The 22431-nt window shown below is 38.9% G+C and overlaps 1 long non-coding RNA gene across 1 annotated transcript in view; it reads right to left on the bottom strand.

The window, feature by feature from the left end:
• LOC144089369 (uncharacterized) overlaps nt 1-21496 on the bottom strand; it is a 31155-nt gene extending 9659 nt beyond the window's left edge. Inside the window, exon 1 of the long non-coding RNA XR_013305046.1 lies at nt 21413-21496. This is a non-coding gene — a long non-coding RNA (uncharacterized LOC144089369). The remainder of the gene's footprint in view (nt 1-21412) is intronic.
• Between the last annotated feature and the right edge of the window lie 935 nt (nt 21497-22431).

The raw sequence follows: 22431 nt of genomic DNA, 5'->3' as shown, positions 1-22431 counted from the left end.
GGAGTCTTTAGAAAATAACAAGGACTTAGAAATCAAATCACAAAACCAAACATGGGGAAAACGAGGTAAACGCAGTTGCCGATCCGAAAATGACTAATAAACACACGGGTTTAAACAGACAGACAAAGGTTGATAACGAGGTCCAATAATTCCGTAACAAAATCATAACACGCTATTGTACCATAGCGCGCTTTTTTTTCACTGTTGTTGATTATCTTGTTATTTGCGTTACCTTGGATCAAAGATGTGTAACATTTCTAATGAATTGTTTTTAAAAAAATCGAAGAATCAATTGTTTTGCACGTTCTGGCTACGAGAGGAAAGGAAGCCCGGAGGGACACCAGAGGCGAAAAGCAAACCAACCAATCAGAACCCTAACATACACCAAGCTATGTGCTCTACTCAATGCTATTTTAATGAAACAGGCAGTCAATTTTCTAGCAAAAAGTTGACCTCAAAAAAGTGACAAGATGGAGGCGAGGAAACACTATGAGGGGGAGATCCAAAAAGAATTTGGCCATCCCCCGGGATGATGAAATCAGTTCCATTCATTCACTGACTACTTCATTTATGCATTTCTCCTCGCTTGTTCCCGATTGGCCGGTCGAGATGTGTGGCCGGTGAGCTTCCCCTCCGGAGGGATCTAAAGGATAGCTCTCTATCCTTCTTGTTACAAATAACTTCCTCTGACATGTTTGGGCACGCTGACAATGTTTTGACTGAAAACAGCTTTCGGGCTTGGACGGAATACAAGCTTTCAACCCCAAGGGTGGGCTACTGCTTCAACTGCTGCTTTATCCCCCCAAAGGAGAAGACCAAGAGGCAGGAGAACAAGCCCCAGCGAGGCCCGGGTTCAACCGTGAAAGCCCGGGAACCAGTGTGACGTAACGTTCGAGGCAGAGGACGGAGACGCGTCACTTTGTTGACACATTTTCTGTTCTGATCTGCTGCCACCGAATCAGCGTCTGTGGTCTCCGAGCCGTTCCAGTTGTTGCATGTGATCTGTGTTGTGGTTACGAAACAGACTCCGCTCCAGGTCGGAAATCATCGAGCCCAACACGCACTTGGGCTTTGCGCTGTCTGCAAATTCTTTGATGGGGAGTCGTCGTAGGCTTAGATGTTTGTACGGGTGGCTTTTCTATTCAAAGCCCTGCTTAGATCCGCTTAAAAAAAACACAACAATGGCCAAGACAGGTTTGCACTAGGGGTGGGAAAATATATCGGAAGGGTTTCTTTCCCAGTAGGTTATCGATATGCTCTTGCCAAGAATATGGTTTTTAGAAAGGTGTCGCTCTAATTGTCAAGATTACAACTGGTTCTACTTTTGAAAAATGTGGACAAAAGATCTCCAAATTCTCTGATAAAATCATGCTTGTAGTTTTGCGAAAAAAAATTATAGTATGCACAATACACTGAAAACACAATTTATTTCAGCTCCATCTTTTTTCCACCTATATAATTATGACCCTTAATCAACTTTTTTATGGACGGTTTCCATGTGACCAACCATTTTATTACAACTGAAATCATGTTACTGACTTTACATAAGTATTTGCTAGATCTCAAAACTGAGTTTTGACCTTTAATAAAATTGGGTTTTGTGGTTGATATCTGGCTGATAGAGGGAGTTCCTTCTACACCAGATCTTCCATCTTTTTTAACTATACCCTCTTTTTTTGAGGTGGTCTTTAGGGGCAAGTCTTCCCGATCAGGCAATCGGAACACTGGAAAGCTCCCCTCAAGTGCCTAATCAGAGGAGATGGTGAAATCAATGAGCTGGATGAATCCTAACAGGAATTTGAAATGAACACCAGGCGCGAAAATCAATGCGCGTCTCAGCCCGTTGGTGCTCGTACGTACTTTGCTAGCTTGTTGAAGCTGTTCGACCTTGCTGCTTGGATTGGACCTCTATTGAGAACGACTGGAAAAGTATGCATGTAAAATGCATTCATTCAAGGTCTAAAGTCAATCAATCGGAAAGATTTCCAAAGCTAGTTAAGTTGGAACAAAGGGGAAGAAGTTTAGGAGGGAATTGCTTCTGTTTCGACATCACATGTGACGTAAAATACTTCTGACAACAAACGGCCATGTGTTTCTCGAATAAAGGAGTTACAAATCGTGCATTTACGGGCAAATTCTTAGACAGCAAAAGAGCCAGCAAAATTTGGCAACTTCCAAGACTTTCAAGGTAATCGTGTACGCTTCAAGTACTCTTAATTCACCGTCATTTCTGGACTATAAATGCAGCTTGTTTAAAATTTACGAGTTAGACGTCTCATTTTTTTTCACCCCAATGCCAACAGCCTGCTATGTTGTGTTTTTTAGGCTTTAGTTATCCAAAACAATGTTAATATGTTACATTAACCCAGTGGTTATTTTTGTATGTTCTTCCATAGTTTACAATTATTGTTTGTTCTTGGTTTCGGATTGATCGAAAAACTGGGCTCCAAAAATGCAACTTGTACTCACTCCAGTGGGACTTTGATATTTTTTGTGCTCATCACCTTTCATTCTTTAGATTAGATTAGATAATTTTATTCATCCCGTATTCGGGAAATTTCATTGTCACAGTAGGGTGAGAATACAGACACAGAAAAATACATTTTAGACATAAATAGGTAATAAATAAGTTAATAAATTAATATATATATATATATATATATATATATATATATATATATAAATAAATCAGTAAATATATTTAAATAAATATAGAAATAAATAAAGTTTACCGTATTTTCACAACTATAAGGCGCACCACATTATAAGGCGCACCGCATTATAAGGCGCACCTTCAATGAATGACACATTTTAATGTTTTTTCCATATATAAAGCACACTGGATTATAAAGCACCCTGTCTATTTTGGAGAACATTTAAGACTTTTAAGTGCGCCTTACAGGTAGTTTGTTATTCGGTTCTGGTGTCCGGCTAAACCAGTGATATGGGATCCTCTCTTTCAGGATGGGAGATGACAAAACAGCTTTCCCAGAATCTGTCAGACTTGAGCAAGAACAACGCTTAATCCATCAGTGCAATGAATCGGTGGGCTTTTCCTTTGAGAGCTTCTGAGAGGGGGGCTCAAATTGATGTTCCGACGCCAGTCATTTGGGTGACGTGTCGCAAAACACTCATTCATTCATCCTTGCAGTTTGCCTCTCTCCATTTCCTCTGAATCATTTGTCTTTATTTGTCACTTTCTCATTCTCTCTCTCTCTCTAACACTTTTTTCCCCAGTTCTAATGAAGAGTTTTTAAAAATGATGACATGCTCCAAAAGGTCAGAGCTTGCAATGAAAGACATATTTCGGAGGTGACGCGGGACAAAGGCTCCGTTCAAGACTCCAAGCGGCATCGAGTTAGACAATCTGGGTATTTTAACTGACTTGAGTCAGATTATAAACAGGCCACTTTACATGGAATGTGGTGTTTTCAAATCGGATTTCATAATAATGTGGTTTTAGAGGTCACCTGGCTTTTTTAGAAACCATCCAGGGACTCAAAATTGGAATTTAGAATGTGAAGATGGTGCCAAGTTTTGCTCAATGACAGGTGAAATAGAGGGATATGAGTTGGTGGTCTCCAGTGGGGGGGCTAAAGAAGGATTTGCTGGGATTCAACAATTCAAAGGAGACATGAGGCGTCCTACCATAGCCGGTTTTCCAATGAGATGCCTGAGAAAGGACAATGGTTGGCTCCTATGCCAGAAAAAAATACCCCCTTAAGCCTCGATTTGGAAGAAACAGGTAAATGACTATGAATCAAATATTTATATATTTGACAAAGGCTTATAAACAGAAGAACGATGGGATCTGACTGTAGCCAAAATGTCCGACCATGCGAAGCTTCCATAAATCCTGAGGTGTACATCACCAATTCCATCGGGATATGATACGATATTGATTGTTTTGGACACGAAAAGATATCTGTTAATATGAAAAAGTCTGTCACGATTTGATATCGATCACTCTCAAGGGCCTCGGATTGATTTAATGCAATATTATGTATCTGTCCACATTTAACACAATCAAGCCAAGCCGCCTGGATACAGAATGCAAGGCAGGATTGTGACTCACAATTTAACCAGACGTTGGCTTTTATTCAGGGTTATGTTCCAAAAATATTTGCACATGGACCGATGGAGTTTGACAAAAGCTAGCGAACAGCGTCTTTGTGGATTTTGACTTTGGCACCTCTCTTATCCCTCCCTGCCACTCGTACGTATATCTCCAAACAGGAAGGAAACTGGTGTTGAGAAAGAGACGACCGTTTATCTCCCGATCGTATTTCGTCAACGTTGTTGGAAAAACAGAAGTAACGACTTAAGCCGCTCTGAATGTTGGCTTGTAGATGACGTTTAGTTTTTATTCTAGCCCTCCTTCAAGACCAAGTTTTCGCTATGGGCAATATGGGCGACCGCCTAGGGCGCAATCTGTTTGGGGGCGCACGGGCCGACCCACCCAAAAATAAAATTTCAATTGTATTGCCAGTTGTTCCGATGATTAGCACCCCAAATTACCAGCGTAGCACGGCGGCATAGTTTTTTATTTTAATTTCTTCTATTTTTTTGGTTCAGGGTTTTTGCAATTTGCATTGGTCATCACATGTTGGCACATTTTTAGGGTCAAAATTATTTTATTGCTAAAAATCATATTGTATAAACCACATCTCTGTCTTTATGGCTAAAAAGATGGTATGATGCGTTTGAGGAACTTCACAGTCTATAGCACATGTGTCAAAGTGGCGGCCCGGGGGCCAAATCTGGCCCGCCGCATCATTTTGTGTGGCCCGGGAAAGTAAATCATGAGTGCCGACTTTCTGTTTTAGGATCAAATTAAAATGAACAGTATATATGTATATTAAATTTCCTGATTTTCCCCCATTTAAATCAATAATTGTAATTTTTTTATTCATTTTTTCTGTGTTTTTAGTTCAAAAATCATTTTGTAAATTCTAAAAATATATTTAAAAAAAGCTAAAATAAACATTGTTTTAGATCTATAAAAAACTGAATATTCAGGGCTTTTAATCCAGTTCTTTTAATCCATTTATATTAAAAAAAATCTAAATATTATATCTAAAATAGTGTCTGACACCCTTGGTATAAATGGAGATCATTTGTATTTAAGCATGCATTTGTTGTTTTTCGCTGGGGGTGGGGTGTGTTTGGGTGGCGGGGGTCCTCTACTCAGGACTCTTTTGATCAAGTCTCTGTATTTTGCGGGGCGCTAGAGTATAAGAGAAATATATTTTGTGTCACTCTCAGCTTCTTAAGGTGTTTACACCAACTGAGTATTGGATCTGGTAGTCATTTCCGTGGAACTTTGGGTAAAGACTGTGAATGGGCCAGCTCCTATTAAAACATATTTTTTCAATTATATGATAATTAAACTCATTAGAAGTTGTTTATGGCGGGGCGCGCAGGCGCTGCCCACTTGGAGCAAAGGCTCGACAATGTGGATCTTGTTTGGCCCCCGTTTGAAGCGGTTCGACTGTTTGGAGTGTCCTGTAAACTCTCTAGACTTTTTAAATGTTTGCGTTTGAAGCTCTTTGCTGTGTGCTTTGACTCCCGCTTTGACTCCCGCTTTGACTCCCAGTCTGAACTGGGCGATCCGGGAAGCCCAAGGGGGACATTATCCAATTAAACACAAAAACACGCCTTCACTTTAGTTTTTCAAATTGGCATTTCGTCAACTGTAAAGCCTCCACCGAGCCTGAAAAATAAACGCTATTTTTGTTTTTTCATCAACTAGCCACTCTTCAATAATTCCAATTATTTGGATAAAGTGTGTGCGCATAGATAATGATCTTGGTCGGATTATTCTAATTGGACAATGTATACGCTTGCTAACCACAATGCTAAATATACCTGTAAATCTGTCGAGAATGCCAATTTCAATTACAAAAAACATCATTTCCCCCCACACAAAGCCCCTTATTAAACTAATAGTTTTCTTTGGTGTATACAAGGTCATTTCAGTCAAAAATTATAATTTTGGGGGGAATTCTTAACCCTTTTAGAGTGGTGACTGCACCATGTTGCTTTTTTAAAGATACAAATGTAAGAAAAAGGCTCAAAAATTAATCCTGCTATAATTTGGTTCATTCAAAAACATAAATATGTCGGCATGAAAATCATTTACGAATCAACGCAAAGTTAATCCAAATTTAATTGAACGTATAAACATAGAAAAAAGGAATAAACACAGAAACTATAATCGCAACTCACACTCTAAAGTTGACTTTTTTTCCTCTCATTATTTAACTAATTGAACACCATTGACGGCAATGGATGTCTTTTGATTTAAACTGGACAAGCTAAAAATGCTAATTTTTCAGTGCCAGTCATAAACCAACATTCATCCGCCCCTCCCAGTCAACATGAATTGGACAGCTAGTGCGGCCAATGAGTTAAATGAGTGTCCTGTAAGGCTAGAAATTAAAAAATAAAATTAAAAAATTTAAAAAAACATTACTTTTTAAAAAACAATTTATGCATGAAATGGAATAAGCCAATCGAAATTGCTGTTCCAGTTCTTTAAAAAGAGTTAGAGAAGAGTTAAAAGAGTTAAATGAGTGTCCTGTAAGGCTTAAAAATAATAATAAAAAAAAAATTACTTTTTAAAAAACAATTTGTGCATGAAATGGAATAAGCCAATCAAAATTGTTGTTCCACTTCTTTATATTACCACACTATATATGCTCAAGTGTACTTAATTGTATGGAAAAGGGGAGTTGTAATCCAATTTTGGGTGGCATGTAAGTTACAAGTTTAGGGTGTAATGAGATTTTTTTTTTCTCTCTCTCATGCCGTCTCCCAGACTTGGACACGAAAAGAGACAAACGAGACAGTGTTTACGAGTACATTCCTGGTCAACATTTCAGGGAAGACTTTCACAAACCACTGGTAAAACTGTTGCTCTCCAGTTAATGGTTCTCTGTTCACACATGAGACCAAAGAGAACAAACAAAAGCACTTATGTTGAACACATAGGAAAGAGAATATTTGATTAATCCTAAACAAGCCCCATATCTATCGTAAACACCTATATTACTGTAAGGGTCATTAATACGAGCGAGAGGAAGACTTTACGTCTGATAAACAGCAAACGGCCTTTCGTCCCCCCGCCCCCAACTAAAATCGTTTAATGGCCAGATTGAATCAGCAAAATTAAATTGTTGCATCTGCCCCGATCCGGAAGCGTCTCGGCCCTGAAGAAACACGACTTGGAGTTTCCGTGTGGAGTTTTTCTTGTTTTGTTGCATCAGTGCTGCACATGGACAGCATGAAGTTCTATTTTTACCCGGCGACAATAAATGCCTCATTCAGCCCCCGCGTATCGCCCCCTTGGCCACCCGCCTCAAAACCTCAACTAGAATATCTGCATCTGTGTGAACAGCACCGCAGGAAGGCTTGCCGGCTGTTTACACGGAAACGCGCACTGATACATATTTGCATACACACACATACATATGTATATATGTTTATATATGTAGATATATATGTATATACTATATGTATATGTAAATATATGTATATACTATATGTATATATACATTTATATATGTGTATATATATATGTATATACTATATGTATATATATACTATATGTATATATATGTATATACTATATGTATATATATATATGTATATGTAAATGTGTGTACATGTGTATATGTCTGTGTATATGTGTATGCATGTATATGTATACATATTTGCATACACACACATACATATCTATATATGTGTGTATGCGTGTATATGTATACATATTTGCATACACACACATACATATCTATATATGTTTATATATGTATATATATACTATGTGTATGTATATATGTATATGTATTTATGCATGTGTATGTATATGTAGGTATATGTATAAATGTGTGTACATGTGTATATGTATGTGTACATGTGTATATGTATATGTGTATATGTATGTGTATGTCTGTATGCGTGTATATGTATGGGTATATGTGTATATGTATGTGTGTATATGTAAATGTGTGTATATGTCTATGTGTATATGTATGTGTATGTGTGTATATGTATGTGTATGTGTGTATATGTATGTGTATGTGTGTGTATATGTGTATATGTATGTGTATATGTATGTGTATGTGTGTATATGTATGTATATGTATATGTGAATGTGTGTATATATATACATACACACACATACACATGCACTCATACATTTATACATATACACACACATTACGTAATTATTAAATTAGACCATAGAAAGCTGTCAAATATAAGCTTTAAATTACTCATGTACTGTCATAGTACTGTTCCCCAACATTACCAACAACACAAATATCTGACTAACTTTTAACTATTCTGCAAAGTGAAGGTCATTTAAAAAACCATCAGAGCTTGCATAGGAACAGCGCTGTATATCAATCTTGATGAAAATCCAATATATTTGAAAAGACACACTTTCCCTGCACGCACGCACATACAAACATGGCAAGATTTGGTCCAGGCCTGCACAGCCTGTTGACAAGTATTGAGGAATTTAGGAATGGAATGTGCAAGAAAGTTTGCCTGCCACGCACGGACGGACGGACGGACGGACGGAGCAGCCGCCCAAAAGCTTAGCTTGGCCTCACACTTCTGCAGGAGGTGCAACCAGGAGTGGAATAATAATATAAAACAACTCGGCTTCAATTAAACAAATCAAATCTCCACGAGCATTCAGAGATGATGTGTGGGAACATTTGACAAGATAATCGCTGGCTCATATTGATGATCCCCTTTCATTTAATGAATTACTCTTTCACAACCACCCACCACGCAAAATCTTGAACCAGGACCAGAAGTTTTTGTCCCCAGGCCGTCTTAAATTGGCAATAACTTCATTTTTTTTATGATTATTCTTCTCAGCTGCCTTAACTTTTCCACAGGCTCCCATCAAATCGAAGTTTGCCTGATGGATTGTTTGAGATATTTCAGTGTTGTGTCACAGTTGACGTTCCCTCAAGCTTTTGAGAATTAATGAATGAACGAGGGGGTGCTTCAGTGGGGCTGTTTCTGTATTTTTAGCCTTGTGCGTCTGTGGTTTATCAAGCCCAGCCCATCTAGAGGAACACTTTTTAGAGTCTGGCCCACACAGAATTGCTGACAGGGGTTGCTTTCATTTTGGGAAGAAACTCGGTTATATGAAGCAACAAGGTCAAAATGAACTACGAACGCCTGCCTCTGTCTGGTGGATTGAATTCGAGAGCGGCTTCCAGGCAGTCTAACAATTACATACATCTAACCTTTGTATAGTATTACGGTTGTCAAGTTTTGGTATGCAAAAAAGAAGCCATTGATTTTTTTCCAAAATTGAAAATTTAGAATTGGAACGAATCCACGAATAAATTTATGCGCAGACTTTTAAAACAATAGATAGTGAAAAATAGTACGGCTTACAAGACTTTTAGATGTGTGCAACAAATACAAATGGATGAAGATTAAACTAAAAGACAAAACTAAGGAAGAAAAGGGGAAATCTTTTGAATATTTCAGAGGAAATAGATGGTCCAAATATAGGATTATATTAATAACAAATTGTCTTAACAGCCATTTTTGTATTTAACTAGCTTACAAATACATAATAGTATTTTTTTTTTCACGTTTAACTTTTAACCATGTCATCTCGCGTGGACTCGTCAAAATTCTTACTTTAAACCAGGGGTGTCAACTCGATTTCATGTGGGCCGGACCATTTTAGATATAATATTTAGATTTTTTTAAATAAATGTATTAAAAGAGCTGGATTAAAAGCCCTGAATATTCAGTTTTTTATAGATCTAAAACAATGTTTATTTTAGCTTTTTTAAATATTTTTAGATTTTACAAAATGATTTTTGAACTAAAAACTGAAAAAAATGATTAAAAATTTACAATTATTGATTTAAAAGGGGGGAAATCAGGAAATTTAATATACATCTATACTCATTCATTTTAATTTGATCCTAAAACAGAAAGTCGGCACTCATAATTTACTTCCCCGGGCCACACAAAATGATGCGGCGGGCCAGATTTGGCCCCCGGGCCGCCACTTTGACACATGTGAAATAGATGCTCCAAATATAAGATTACTCTATTTATACAAATTGGCTTACCAGACATTTTTGTATTTAGCTTTCTTTCAAATACTATTTTTTTTCAAATACAGTTTTTAAATAACATTTTTTTTCTCGTTTAACTTTTAACCATGTCAGCTCGCGTGGACTCGTCAAAATTCTTATTTTAAACCATCATCCTAACATTTTTGCCATTTAAACTACCAACACATTAAAATTTGCTCCTTAACCAACCCCCCTAAAACTAATCATACATTTGCCTCCAATTTGCTGTCGCTGTATTTTCTCTTTATTAATAGCGTTAAAGATTACGACGGTCTTATTTATACACCTGATCTGCTTCTATTTCACTGGTCTTCACAGATTGCGCCAATTTGCATGCCCCATGTAATACGGATACAGCTCCCCGGCTATGATTCCCCACATGAATATTTAATTAGCATCAAAGTGTGTTTTCAAAGTATAGGGTGACACCGCCATCTCTCCCTCCAGTCACAATAGAGCTGATCGGGGATCGGCTGAAGAGCGCGATGCGGTTCCGAAGAGACGACATCCCGGTCATTTTATCCCGCCCCGACACCTGTAGCGCCTCTGGCGAGCAGTAAATCACGTGACCGTTTCCTCGGCGAGAAATCCTAATCCGTGAGAGCAAGAAGTCTCCCCGGCTCGAGAAACCCGAGGCGGCGGCATTAAGAATTCAAAATGCCAGAAAGCGGTCCCCCCGCTCCTCTTGTTTTGTCATCACTGCTCCATTAGTGTCATTTTATTCCGCACCTCCGCCCCTTCGCCATGTTTGAGTCAATATCGGGAACACCGGACGGTTTCTTCATAAATGGTCACAATATACCCGCTTCACGCCTGCGGATTCGACAAAGGTCGCGGAGAGACGGTCCGGCGACAAAAGTGTAAGAGTATGACTTACCATCTCATATCTGTCAACCTTGGCCAATTATTATTAATGATTGCAATTCCTCTTATTAAGCGATTTAAAAAACAGCATGTATTTACTCACATAGGGCGCACTTAAAAGTCTAAAATGTTCTCTTCAGTCTGCACGAAATTCAAGATTCTGTAAATGTCGCTGTCAGCTTGACTGTCTGGGTACATTGCTTGCTGACGCGCTATATTCGTATATTAAAAAAGCGCATATCATGCTTAAAGCTTAACAATAATAGCAGTCGACGTTTTTGTTTGCTACCAGTGACTGAGACGATCCGGATTAGATCCAAAAAGGGTAAAACCAGATCAGTTTTACAAAAAAACGTTCTTAAAAAAAATCATGTACAAAAGTTGTTATACAGCGTTCACAATTTGAAATGATCAAAAAAAAACTATAAAATATGGGAAAAGTGTACAAGTTGACAGGTATGATAACACATAAATTGTCATTTTATGGTTGTTTATCCATAAATGGCACTCCAATATAGCTGTTTCTTAAGTATTTCATAGTTATTCCACACAGAATATTGCAGCAGGGACCACCCACTTTTTTCAGCCATTCTGGTTGTGATGTCACAACCAGAAAAAAACAAATACAAAAGAGTAGCACGCCTTGAAATCTTGTGCCGGACCAGCTAGTAAATTTAAATAGAACGATCACACGGCAAAAGAGTAGCACGCCTATGAGTATAGCAAGCTAGCTCCTTCTAAATGGGACTTATTTTTTCCTTTAGTGGGCGGAGCTAAGGCAGTTTAAAGAGGACGACTATTTAGGATCATTCTTAAGCCTTTTCTGTGATTTTTGTTAAATGGTTTTGTGTCATAAATATGCTTCAAACTATTAAAAAGTCACTTGTAGAAAATGAATGAATGAATACTGCATATGCTGGTGGATTTACAGCTGAATTGGTTATTCCAATCTGGCAACCCTGACCAATACCAAAAACATTCCCCCTAAAAAATCAAACAGGCTAGATCTTTTTAAGGCTCATTCAATAAAAAATGGAATTAAAAATTCTCAAAAGCAAAAATTATTCATTCCATGACATGCGCAAAAAAATACACAATCTGACCTATGAGTGTTGTTTTGGCAAAGTAATGCAACCAATGTGCTTTTTAACAGAACAGTCCGTTCACTGGAGTAATCAGAAACAACAAACTGTTTGTCAAGCGCGTACAATTCCTAGAAAAAAAGCCAAAAAATATTGCAGATGCATAATGAAAAGTGTGTACCATCAGGAAAATAGGATTATGCGTGTGTTACTGAGCGACAAATGAATTAATCCTTCACTTTCCAGGTTACCTCATCCTTGAAAGTCTGTTTATATATCGGCGGTCATTCAAAAAGTTTCCTGGAAGTGACCATAATTACATGCTCTAATAAAAATACATCAAGCTTTCCAGTTTACATATACGGGAGGTTAAAATGTAGCTCTGTCTGTATTCGACTGGACGCGAAAAACCATTTTACAGTGTTTAAATTCTTCTAAAAAGAGTGTACATGGCTTTAACCCTCACTAATCACCTGTGACTGATATTTCTGGTTTTGTTTTATTACAATCTTTCCTTTTCCCACTTTTATCTCCTAATAATTCCTTGCAATTATCCCTACAAAAGTCCCGAATCCCTCAATGCAACGTCAAAAAAGAATCAATCCTTCTTTGAATCTTTGTTCTGCATCAATAAATACGACAAAACACCATTAGCAATAAGTTCAACTATACGCACGAGCGTGCTCTAATCTGATAGAATTAGTATCTATGTTTTAAGGTTTGGCCATTTAGGTGAAATTCTAAGCCGGACAGGGAGTAATTTGGACAGAGGGAAAATTGATTTGGACCATCAGCACTTTCTCATTTTCAAACAGCGCCTGTGGCTAACTGAGTTAGCCTGTTAAACACATTACACAGGTAGCTTCTCCTTTCCTCCCCAATGATTATGTGTCCACCTTGAGCAATTGATATTTCTTGCAAAGAAGAAAATTATCATATTCAATGACTCCGATGAGAAATTAGGGCTGGAGAGTCAAGACCAAGTGAAAGATGGCGATTTAGTACCGTTTTCTTCGTTTTTTCCGATGGGTGGGGTCAACCTATCAAATGTCCTGAGCTATATGGAAATCGTGGTGCTGTCAGGCCTCATCAACCGAGTTATAAAATGGTCTATCAATGTGACCGAAGGAAGACTTAAGATTCATGAAGAAGCTGTCATTTCATTTTTTAAGAAGAAAGCCTTACTATACATGGTCCTTTTATTTTAAAAAGAGCCTTACTATACATGGTCATTAAAAAAAGCCTTACTATACATGGTCTTTTTTTTTTAAAGCCTGACAATAAATGGTCATTTTAAGAAAAAAGTCTTACTATACATGGTCTTTTTTTTAAAAGCCTTACTATACATGGTCATTTAAAAAAAAGTCTTACTATACATGGTCTTTTTTTTTTAAAAGCCTTACTATACATGGTCATTTAAAAAAAAAAAAACCTTACTATACATGGTCTTTTTTTTTTTTTAAAGAGCCTTACTATACATGTTTTTTTAAAGCCTTACTATACATGGTCATTTTAAAAAAAAGCCTTACTATAGATGGTCATTTAAAAAAAAAAGACTTACAATACATGGTCATTTTAAAAAAGAGCCTTACTATACATTTTCTTAGTATACATGGTTGTTTTTTTAAGGCAAAAACAAAATAACTATCCATGCTCATTTTTTAAAGGCAAAAAAGTCTTACTATACATGGTTGTTTTTATTTAAGGCAAATAAAAGCCTTACTATACATGGTCTTTTTTAACGTAAATAAAACTCTTACTATAAATGATCATTTTCTCAAAGCCAAAAGAAGTCTTGGTATACATGGTCGATTTTTTTAAGGCTAAAAAAGCCTTACTATACATGGTCATTATTTTAAGGCAAATAAACGCCTTACTATACATCAAGTTCTCCGCTGAATTAATTTCATACGCAAACCAGATTGGACGTCTATCTCTGTCAATGGCACTGAAAGATGAGCACTCTATGTATTCTATTATATGTTCTATGTTGTCCTTTCCCGTTTTTCCCCCTACTAACTAGAGAAGCTGCAAATTGGCCAGGACTCGAGAACTGGAAGCCTTTAACTGGACGGGTGGGGGAACCTGATAGCGGCCCCTGTCTTAAAGAGGCCCTTCACCCGGCCAGTGCCACTGAGATGAATCCATGTTCTATTCATCCCGACACGTTTGCTCACAGATACTTTGGACGGACAATCGCTCTCACTTTGCCTCATCCGTTCTTGATCCTCTCCTGGGTTTTTGTGGGCGCCGTGCCCTCAGGAGTGGCCGGGCGATACGAGGCATTTACTGTAGGGCCGGTCGGCACGCCGACAACACCGACAACACGCTAATGAGAGTGAGACAAAGCCACAGGCCACAGACTTCCAGTAAACAGCAGACCGCAAGATGCAAGCTCTCTCCTCCATTTAAACATGCAGGTATTGAACACTACCTTTTCTTTCTTAGTGCTTTCACTTACTTGCAGAATTGACTACAATGGCCACGGATTCAATGTTGTCTACTTCTTTTTGACAATAACAGTGGGACCCCCACTTTGGTCCATTTTTTGCGCTCAATTCAATAATTCCAGCCACATTCTTGTATCAGTTCACCTGATATTATGAAGCAGGAGTGTCCAAACTGTGGCCCACATAGGAATCTTAAATACAGCCTACATTCACTTGCATTTCTCAGTCTGACCGCTAGATGTAGGTGTTCACTCAGACGGTGCCGGCAGAATTTCAGTATAGTGGTACCTCTACTTACAAAATATTCAGGTTACAAAAACACTACGTGGGAAATTTTTGTTCCAGGATACAAAAGAAATTCTAGTTAATTAACGCAAAATCCCTCCTACAGAAATTTAAAAAAGAAAAATCAAATGTCCCCAAAACATTAATACAACTCCTGTATTTTTCGTTTGAAATTGGCAATCTCCCAAAACATATCTGGCCTCCCATTGGTCGACTCTCCAGCATTTTTTTTTTCCATTTCGGGAACCACGAAAGTTAAATCCACTGAATTAATCATTTTAAGTTGTGTGTTTACGTGCACATGTTCCTATGTTTTTGTCTATTACCACTCACTCCTCTACGCCCTACAATAGAAAATATTCTTGCACGTGTCGGTTATCCATTTTAATACCTTAATAAATCATTTTCTTATCTGTTTTCTCCATTTTCTTTCTTTCTCACACATTCACTCATTCGTAAAATTGCAGTTTTTTATAGGCAAAATGTAACGTTTCTGTTCGAATTTCAATAAGTCAACCTACTAAGTGGTCGCTACCCCACCGATTCTTCTCAAATTCTCCCCGCACACAATTCCAGCTCAAGTCAAAGCCTGGAACAATATTTGATTATTGAGTCGGGCATTAGGAATAATCCATCTCTGGTTTGTCGAAAATACTCTGCAGCCATATGCTTCCATTTACTTGAGCTCTCAGTCCTGAGCAGGGGTTAAGTGAAACTACCTGCCGCTCCGTGTCGGGCGATTATTTGCTTTGTCCGCAGCACTGCCAGATCATAAAACACTTTCACCACGCACGCTTTCAAAGTCCCTCTGGTTCATTATCGTTCCGTCCAGACGTGTAACTCTTTAAAGCCCCCTTTTTTTTTAAATCCGACGCTGCAACTCCAGCAATGGCCGACATCTTACAGGAAAACCTTTTTGCCAAAAGATGTCCAACGTCATCCCTATTCAATCATTCTACATTTTTTTGCAAATCTGGAAGTGATACAGTAAATAATAAAAAATGAGGTTTCCACTGGCAAATGGGATGTGACATGAAAGAGCAGCGAGGCCTCTGGTTTCCTGTCTCAATGACTGTTAATTAATGAAGCAGACAAAGGTCATCGCTCTTCTATGCGGGGAGAATGCCGCAAATAGTTTTGGGATCCGACTCGAATCTTTGCAGATTCGGTTGCAGAAGATTCGGTCGCAGAAGATTCGGTCGCAGAAGATTTGCTTGCAGAAGATTCGGTTGCGAAAGATTCAGTCGCGGAAGATTCGGTGGCAGAAGATTTGGTTGCAGAAGATTCGGTTGCAGAAGATTCGCTTTCTAGAAGATTCGGTCGCAAAAGATTCGCTTGCAGAAGATTCGCTTGCAGAAGATTCGCTTGCAGAAGATTCACTTGCAGAAGTTTCCCTTGCAGAAGATTCGCTTGCAGAAGATTCGGTTGCAGAAGATTCAGTCGCAGAAGATTCGGTTGCAAAAGATTCGTTTGTAAGATTCTGCAACCGTTGCTGGACGTTCGTATCGATTCCAAAGTCCGAGGCCGGCTGACCTCAGGCCAGATGCGGGTTAAGCCCTCGCCGTCCGACATTTGCAAATCCTTCATCATTTTCTTTTTGACGCCACAAAGCTCCACGGAGAAAACAAAGATCAAGGAATTTTCACCCTCTATTAGCGAAGAGAGGCCACGCATACTGAAAGTCTTCCAAAAACCGCAGATGATTAGTCAACGTCTCCCCGCTTGACTTCATTTGCGAGATTGTAAGATCAAACGGCGGCGTGGATCCACTCGGATGATCTATAATCACTCAAGACTCCGGCCAGATCATTAAACGCTGGAGTATGAATGCCTTTGCCCCACTGCCAGTTCCAAATTTCTGCTCCCTTTAGCAGACGCCACTGGTGGGGAAACATTGGCGCCTCCCGTAGACCGTGATTAAAGCAAATGAAGGAAATAAGATACAAGGAAATTGAAATGATTGGTTTTTCTAGCAACCACCGCGACTGGCAAGGCCCCCGGAGCTTCAGAACGGGAACAGCTGAGCCAATACGGCAATTGCCATCGACTGTAAATGAGGGTAGACGAGCCAGCGGAGAGGCTACTCGATAATAACCACGCAAGACAAAAATGACATTGACTATACATTCCCATTCCAGCCCAAGGGTTCCACCGTGAAACACGGTCAGCTTTCAAACACTCCGAAATCCCCTAAACAATGTCTGGTTTTGATCACGGACAGACATTGACGTTTCTGTCACACAAGAATGTTATTCCCGGGGAAAAACGGCGTTTTGACTTCAGTTTCAGGCGGAGGCAGCCAGTTGGAAATGCAACCAAAACGGCACTAAAGCCTTGGACTTTGACTAGATTTTCAGTAAAGGCAGACAGCTTGACTTCCAAGTTGTTGTTGTTTTGCCTCACGGGATGAATAAACCATATCTCGGTCTATGGGATAACATAGATGAATAAAAATGGTGGCTGTAATTCAATCTAGATGCATTTAAAGATAAACACCACTTATAAAATGGGCTTATATTAAGAAGTAATTACTCATCTAGGGTAAAATTTTTCCATTTGAATTTTAATCATGCGATAATGTGGACGCCTCACAGTTCTGAGATCAAGGGTTCAATCCCGGTTTTCCAAAAACTCATTTCAGAGAGATGTTTATCAAAACTTTTATTACTCCTAAACTGAGAAAATAATTCAATAAATAAGTCATATAGTTATTAATAAATGAATTACCAATAGAATCTCACTTTTGTGTCTTCCAAGTGCCTGCGTGGGTTTTCTACGGGTACACCAGTTACCTCTCACCTCCCAAAAACATGCATGCCATGCTAATTATAACCTCAATTGAGAAAATAATTCAATAAATAAGTCCTATAGTTATTAATAAAAGAATTATCAATAACATCTCATTTTTGTGTCTTCCAAGTGCGTGCGTGGGTTTTCTCCGGGTACACCAGTTACCTCCCACCTCCCCAAAACATGCATGCTAGGCTAATGATAAACTCAATTGAGAAAATAATTCAATAAATAAGTCCTATAGTTATTAATAAATGAATTACCAATAGAATCTCACTTTTGTATCTTCCAAGTGCCTGCGTGGGTTTTCTACAGGTACACCAGATCCCTCCCACCCCCAAAAAACATGCATGCTAGGCTAATTACAAGCTCAATTTTGTGATCGGCTACTCATTGTGCGGCTGCGACCAATTCAGGTCCAACGCCTACTCCCCACAAGGGCCTGGGAGAGGCTCCGGCACCCCCAGTGAGAAAATAAATGAACGAATAGTTGCTAAAATGATCGCGTCACGCAAACACAGCAGTCGTCGTAGTCTGTTTTTGTGAGTGAGGTTGCCGTGATTCACATGACCCAAAAAGTTGAGTCCATGCTGACACCGACCGGCACGCAGGTTCAAAAGAATTACGCCAATCACGTCACTAAAGCAACACACAAACGCCCTGACACGGAAAGTATGACATTTTGACCAAACCTTGAAATGATACGTTTTGCTATCCTCCCACCCCAACTCGACAGGGATGCGCTTTTATGTGTCCAACGGCTACTCCTGCCACGGGCTTCCCCGCCGAGTACTCCGTCAATAATTAGACACTTTGGAAAAGCAAAGCGTCTCCTCGCAGACACAACAGCGGCGCAATGCGTAGGAGAAATTCCCAACCTCAAAAATAACACGGCCAACCAGAGCTGGGATGGTGAATCTGTCAAATGGCAATTACAGACTTGCGCTAAAGTGAAAGAGGGTGCTATCATTTGGAAAACATACTTTGACAGTCCACATGGAGTAGCAATTTCAGACATGATTAAAACTGTAAATACTTTACATTGGGGGTGTGCAATGCACATAGCGATTCAATAACGCCAAACTTACAATTTCAGACGAAGCTAGCCATTTTTTGTATATAATTTAAGAAAAAAAATGTACATTTACGTCAATTTGTGTCAACATGGTGACCAGATCTCATGTGGGCAGTTTTTATAGATCTAAAACTATGTTTATTTTAGCTTTTTTATATATTTTTAGATTTTAAAAAATGATTTTGGAACTAAAAACAAAGAAAAAATGGATTAAAAAATTACAATTATTGATTTAAAAGGGGGAAAATCGGGAAATTTTATATACATCTATACTCTTCATTTTAATTTGATGCTAAAACAGAAAGTCGGCACTCATGATTTACTTTCTCGGGCCACACAAAATGATGCAGCGGGCCACATTTGGCCCCCGGGCCGCCATTTTGACACCTGTGCTTTAGTGCAAGCCAGCTTGAATCCAAACCTGCTTAAATGCAGTATCCCAAATAAAAAAATAACATCTTAAAAGATAATAGCACTCAATAACAATCAATTATTGTTAGAATGAACGGCAGGTTAAAACATGGCGGCCCAGCGGATGAGTAGTTAGCGCGTCGGCTTCACCGTTCTGGGGTCCTGGGTTCAAATCCAGGTCAGTCCACCTGTGTGGAGTTTGCATGTTCTCCCCGGGCCGGTGTGGGTTTTCTCCGGGTACTCCGGTTTCCTCCCACATTCCAAAAACATGCATGGTACGCTGCTTAGACACTCTAAATCGCCCCTAAGTATGAGTCTGAGCGTGAATGGTTGTTTGTCTCCTCGTGCCCTGCGATTGGCTAGCCACCAACTCAGGGTGTCCCATGCCTCGTGCCCAAACTCAGCTGGGATAGGCTCCAGCACCCCCCGCGACCCTAGTGAGGATAAAGCGGTTCAAAAAATGAAAAAGGTTCAAACATTAGCTTTACCATTCTCGGCTTAGCAACTACCACACGGCCAAAAAAATAGAATAAATATTTTTAATCAAGTGAGGTTGTTTGGGCATTACTATAAGTACTACGAAAAATGAATACATATTTTTGCATTAACAAATATTTCTCCGGTCCTATAAAGTAAATTTAAAATAAAATAAAATAAAAAAACACTGCTCAAATGTATACACGCACTTACAGTTCAAGAGTAAAAATAATATTTCAATAACTATGCACAACAGAGTACAGTGGACCAAAAAGCCATTGTGTAATTTGTTCCTCTTTACTTCTCTCATCACCTGTTTCCTTTTTAAAAGCCACATTTTGGTTGCCATCTACTTTTCCACCTTGCAGTACGACTACAAAAGACTACAAAAAGTCTGTGGGCAAGCATAGCCAAAAGAAAAGAGGCTCCTTTTTTTCCTCATTTTGGTGGGGGGAATTGGAAAACACAAAGTTAACACACATTGGGAGTCTTGCTAAGTCAAAACAGCTGCATGGAAGTGTGTCTCGCTGTGGGGCTTTGCGTGGGCGTGGACCACGTCATGGCTGATTGCCAACTTGGAAGCTTCAGAGATTCATACGAGGGCACAAAATGTCGCGGGCGCCGGCGGCCAAACCGAAACCGCCGTGACCGTAGGGGGAAGTGACATCATCGCCTATGGTTTTGGCAAGCGGCGATGATGGCGTTATAATAGTGATGGCCTGACACTTGAAAAAACAGCCAGAAATTGGTTAACCGCTCAGGAAAAGAAGTGATGAGGGAAGAAGGTGACTGTTATTTAAGATGCTCGTATGCAGGTAGAGAGAGAAATCTTTTGGGAAATTGGGATTATTAGGTGCTTTTATTTTTGTTTTATTTTATTTTGCTCAAAGCAGAAATTCCTGGCACATTTCATGGTAAGTTCCAACGACAAGATTGCGGTGGCGAAAAGCTTGGGATAAGCCCAAAGCCCTTTGGTGGGTCTGTAAAATGTCATATCAATATTCAGACAATATAATTTTATTTAAATCATATCGCTTTACATCAAAGAATGAAATGATGTGGTGATTTTGTGACTCTTAACTCATGAATCCATTTCAAAAAGCTCTCATTTTAAGGCAGTCACAATTAACAATAACAATTTCTATCAAGCTACTGACCTGATTTTTAAAAAAAAACTTTGAATAGGCTATTTTTATGCCATTTTTCCTCTTTTGCCTAACATCTTTTTAGCCATAAAGACAGCGAGTGATGTCCCTAAATGCATCATAGTATCTTTTTAGACATAAAGACAGAGATGTCCCTAAATGCAACATAAGATCTTTTTAACCATAGAGTAGACAGTGATGTTCCTCAAACGCATCGTAGCATCTTTTTAGCCATAGAGACAGAGATGTCCCTGAACGCATCATAGCATCTTTTTAGCCATAAGTACAGTGATATTCCTCAAACGCATCATAGCATCTTTTTCGCCATAAAGAAAGTGATGCTCCTCAAACGCATCGTAGCACCGTTTTAGCCATAAAGACAGAGATGTCCCTAAACGCAACATGGCATCTTTTTAACCATAAAGACATAGATGACCCTAAACACAACATAGCATATTTTTAGCCATAGACAGTGATGTTCCTTAAAGGCATCATACCATATTATTTTAGCCATAAAGACAGAGATGTTCCTCAAACGCATCATAGATCTTTTTAGCCATAAAAACAGAGATGTCCCTAAAGGCAACATAGCATCATTGTCTGTAATTGTTGTATCTTGGCAGATTTTACCAGCAATTTCCAAAATGAAGGCAACATCTTTAAATACCAGTTCATTTTTCAAAAATAATGATTTATTTTTTCTTACCTGACGTGTTTTGTCGTATGATTTAAGCCTTCTTCAGAGAGTCACTCTGACATGTCTTTATCATTTGACATCCATGTTCCTTGTCTGTGGAAAAAAAAATACAGTCAGAGAACGCTAAAGAAGACAAAATTAACTTAATTTTGCATGGGTACGTTACCTAAGCACAAATTGGAGCCTCTTCACTTTTAATTGTTAATCATCCCAGGTAAAGCATCATTAAAATTTTAAATATTCTTTGAAAAAATGGGAAAAAAATCCCAAAAGACACTTTTCCAAATATTTTTCCCCTTTTTGCTACTTTTAGATGCATCATTTGAAATATTTGAATAATTTGTGGGTACAGTTTAGCTATAAAATTATTTTTCTACACTGCGGGCTCCCTATTTTTTTCCAATTGTGTATTTCATTGAATGTTGAAGATGCTGAGACACTTTACATTCATTGCCGCTGTTTCTCCTGAAACATCCCAAACGTGTGTTTATGGGAAAGATTCAATATTATGGCGACGTCTGAGCTGAATTCGATAGATTCCGCTCTTTCCGCTACGCCTCTGCTGCAATCCGATATGACAACAGGAGACGGACGGCGTGATCTTTCTCTCTGGCGCGGTGCTTTCTAACTTCATCACGAGGGGTGCAGCCGGCCCCGGGAGAGTCTGAAAACACCCCGCTCCATTACTCAGGCCCGGCGGATAACCTGGAGGTGGAGGGCTCCCTTTGGAGGTTTTGGGTCCTTAATGGACTCTGTTAAACACACTCTCCCCATGTATGACTTTTAGGCTTGAGCTTGTTGTGCCCATTGTTCGTCAAAAATATGCCGTTTAATTTCCTAAAATCAGTTCTAAGAGAAATAGGTTTGGACACCCCTGTATTACCTACAAAAAAGAAAAATGGTAGTAAATATACTGAATAAAAACATACATATGTATGGTCCAAATAGTGAAAACAGGTATTTTTATTTTATTCATTCATTGTCTGGACTGCTAATCATCACAAGAGTTGTCGGGGGTGCTGGAGCCT

Source organism: Stigmatopora argus, chromosome 15 (genome assembly GCF_051989625.1).
Source record: "Stigmatopora argus isolate UIUO_Sarg chromosome 15, RoL_Sarg_1.0, whole genome shotgun sequence".
Lineage (NCBI taxonomy): Eukaryota > Metazoa > Chordata > Actinopteri > Syngnathiformes > Syngnathidae > Stigmatopora > Stigmatopora argus.
The sequence above is the reverse complement of the archived record's forward strand: the minus strand, read 5'-3'. Positions and strand labels throughout refer to the sequence as shown.